Here is a 4,047-nt window from a genome sequence, read left to right on the forward strand (position 1 = left end):
TTTGGAACAGACTTTCTGTTTGTTGTGTCCTTATTGGTCCAGGTTTATTAAGTTTGTTTAAAGTACCCTTTGTTTGGTTCTTGTTTTTTGAGATATTTAATCATCAATTGGGTTGTGGGCTTTTGTTGTGGCTTTTTTTTTTTTCTGGTTTAACCTTTTTTGCTTTGTGTTTCAGGGAGTTTTTGTTCCTTTTTTGATTCGCAGTGCGGACTGGTTGTCTAGAGCAGGGGTGTCAAACTCAATCACTGAAGGGACCAAAATTTAAAATGCATGCTAAGTTGTGGACTAAACAGGATTAACGTGTTTTGGGCTGTCTAGTACTGACAATGCTTTAACCAGAAATATTGAATTTGAACAGACTGCAGCAACTTTTCCCACAATAAAATTTATTCAAAATATTAACATCAAGCAAAATAAGAATATTGTATATAGAATATGTCATACTCAAAATGCCAAAAATGTATGCCTCATTACAAATGTCAAGTTCTGGGGCTGATAAGGTGATGCTGCAGTTACTTTTTACATTTTGTCCCTATTATAATTTATTTTTACATATGGACTCCCCCACTGCTTCGAAAATATCCATCTCTGTTGTCTTCCCATGGAGAACCTCTGAGCTCTGCTGGTGGACTCTGTGGACCAATCATCAACAATTAGCTGTCATCATGTCTGTCCACACAGAGACAAACACAAGGTAAATGTCTCTGGAGTGATATGTGGATGTGAAGAGTGAATCAGATGAGTCTCTGTAGTGGTAAAGGTTTACTAGTCCTGCTGATCCCACTGACCATCAACAGCTCAGTCTGCAGCTGATTCATAAAGCTTTGCCTCCCTGATGAATCAGCTGGAGAAGGAACCCAGAGCCAGAGACTGAAGACTGTAAAACGTCCACCAGTCCACAGTGAGTGACTGACAGGCAGACAGAAACATTAAGAAACCTCAGACTCTCTGACTGATCATGTTAGAGATGATAATCCTAGCGAGGCACATGTTCTTCACCTCAGAGCCATCAGCTGTTTCTTTGTCTCCTCAAACATATTTCACTATTTCAACTTTGGACACTTAGAAACAAAGTGTCTCCACAAAATAGCCTGGATGTCCTTCCCCCCAACTCATCCTGAGTTTATCTTCTCTACGACTCAAACAAGGTCTTCAGGTCAGGACTCAGCTGTCCACCTACACCTGAAGGACAAGGGACAACAATATCCACATGTTCTGAACATCTGAGGAGTCTCTGGACATTAATGGATCATCAGAGAACCACCAGGTTCATCAGAACAGGTTCCTCCAGGTCCAGGTCCAGGTCCAGGTGAGTATCAGGTCATTAACAGACTTTAGTCATGTGACCTTCAGGTGATAAAAACCTAAACTCCCCACCAGTCATTTAGAGCTGAACACTTGGAGGAAACGTCTTCTAGTCCAGACGTCTTTGTCTCAGTTTAGTTTCTGGACATAACAATGTTGACTCTTCCAGGAATAAACCAAAGGTCACGAGTGTCCATGAAGACTAGAACGTAGATGAAGCAGGAGTTTTTATTCTCCAGCTCCACTTCCTCTGCAGCGTTACAGCTGATGAGTTTCATCTGAGTCTCTACAATGAAGAAGACCTGCAGGCCGAGGCCTCAGACGTGGAGCTGCTGACTCTCTTCCTCAATGTTTCATACTAATGTGCAGACTGTGTCTATATGAACTCTGGTTAGCTTAGCATTAGTTTAGCTCCTCCTCTCCTCAGACAGATCTCATCTTCTCTCTCTCTGGTCCACAGTCAAACACAATGAAGACTTGTCTCCATGGAAACAGACTGAACAGCTGATTAAAGACTGAAGACACTACTCTGCTTCAAAGATCAGTCTCTTATCTGTCTCCTCCTCTAAGGCCTGACACTTACTGTGTCGGCCATTTTAGAAGATCTTTGTAAAATAAGCAAGAATTCAGCAAGTTACTCAAACCATGTGACTTGTATAAAGTTAGTGATTGTTCTACTGTATATCTATATGTTGTCTATCTTCTTCTTCCAGTGTGTCTGTGTTGTTTTAGATCAACATCTGTTTATCTTCTGAGGAAACATCTACAACATCTAAGCAGCAGAGATGAAACAGACATGAGCAAGTCAACGTTTATTTATCCTCAGCTCCTCAAGTCAGACAGATTTACTGACACTTTACCTCTCTGGACCAGAACCACGTCCTTCTTTAAAATCTAAAGCAATGTCCTTGGACCAGTCACTCTTCAAGGACACACAGCTGGGTTCCTGGTGATCAGACTCTGGTCCCTGACGGGTCCTGATAGAAAAACATCACTGATTAAATTAGATCAATTATTCAGGAAAATTATCTTTGATTAAAATCCTTTATTTCGGAAGAAATATTAACAACTTACCTTTGACTTTGTTTAAAATCAGTAATAATTATTTTGGACCGGTCGCTATTAAAGGACACACAGCGGGCTCCAGGTCCAGATCCAGGTCCAGACCCAGACCCAGACCCAGGTCCAGGTCCCTCCAGTCTGTCCTCTCTCTGGTCCATGCTGCTGAAACACTAATCATTCATGTTGTAAACAGATCAGCTGATCCTCCACTGATTGGCTCTTATTCATCAGCTGCTGTACTTCTACTATCCGTCCACTAGATGGAGCCATGGAGGACACACATGATGCGTTCACTGACACTGAGACTTTCAACAAACTCAGGTCCATCATGATCAACGTATATATTTTATCCTATCTTCCAGTTCATAGACTTTCTATATTTTATACAGACATTAAATATCTTGTATATATTTTTAGACACATTCTTCATATACTAGTAAACCTTCTGTTCATTTATTCCTTTCGTATTCTGTCTTGTAACATGTTGTGGTGTCTTGTCAGCAGATATGTAGCACAGTGGGACCAGGAGAAACACAATCTCACACTAATATGTTTTCATTCATATACTGAGGAGGTGACAAGAAACACCACTTGAGTCTTTAATAGATTTACCTTCTAGATAGAAAACTCTAGATATCAGACATAGATTTACATATGAACACAACATATCTCATGTCCATTCCATGTTTTAAACTATTCTATATTCTAGATAGAAATTTGTATATCATGTAGAAAGCGTCTCTATGTTGAACTGGAGTAAAAGTACTTAGTTACTTTCAGCGCTTCCCGTTAGAAAAGCAGATCAAACTTCTAGAGACAGATTTCAAATCAAAGACTGTGTCATGGATGGAAATAATCACATAAGTTGAAATCATATTTAGGAAGCAGGTCTGGCGCTGATCACGCAGAGACTAGAAATGGCGGATCAGTTTCATACTAGTCCTCCTCCAGACTCTGGACTTTCAGCTCTGACTCAGATTAACATGAATTTATGGAGCTGCAGATTTCTGCTGCTTCTGTTGGAGCTGAGCTGCTGACATCTGATGTTAACCAAGAAAACATTCAAAACTGCTTCATTACCTTCAGACGGAGTTTGACACGGCGAGAAAAATATCTGCGACACGATTCTGGTGAAGGAGAAACTAAACTGAAACCAGGAAACTACCTGCCAGGAATGTGTCTTACTATTTTTAGGATAAACCTGTATGGTGAAGAACCTGCCAAAGCTGCTTTTCCAGTCACTACTGCTCCAAAAGACGGTCTGGTCCTGGATTTGAACCTGGAACCTCTCCCACCAGAAGAGAAACCCTAAACTCCCACCAGTCATTTAGAGGAACGTTCCAAATCCTCTGGACAGCAGTCAGTTAACAACTTGTGTTTATGTACAGTTCTGTTGTGTTCTATTAGTTGACATTGTTGCTGTGGTTGTAGAGAGTGACACTGATGGTGTTTATGGTGTTGACGTGGTCTACAGTCGACAGTAGCTCGTGTTCAAGCTTCAATAAGCCTCTCAGGTCGCTGAGGAGGAAGGTAAGAGATTCAGAGAGAGGTTGATGACTTCAGTCAGCTTTAAAAAGCAGCAGATTGACTATTAACAATGGACATAGCTTCATAGAACAAGGTGTAGAGTGAAGCATCATGGAGTATGCCTGGGCAGAGAGAGAGTGTGGCATTCAGTCC

General features: G+C 41.0%; 1 long non-coding RNA gene across 1 annotated transcript; it reads right to left on the minus strand.

Moving 5' to 3' along the window:
• Positions 1 to 459: 459 nt before the first annotated feature.
• LOC311494509 lies at positions 460 to 3,461 on the minus strand. Its single transcript, XR_014699287.1, has 3 exons — positions 2,380 to 3,461; positions 2,166 to 2,282; positions 460 to 632 (listed from the first exon to the last, which is right to left on the minus strand). It is a non-coding gene; the product is annotated as an uncharacterized lncRNA (long non-coding RNA).
• Between the last annotated feature and the right edge of the window lie 586 nt (positions 3,462 to 4,047).

Source organism: Chelon labrosus (genome assembly GCF_963514085.1).
Source record: "Chelon labrosus genome assembly, chromosome: 1".
In the NCBI taxonomy this organism is placed as follows: Eukaryota; Metazoa; Chordata; class Actinopteri; order Mugiliformes; family Mugilidae; genus Chelon; species Chelon labrosus.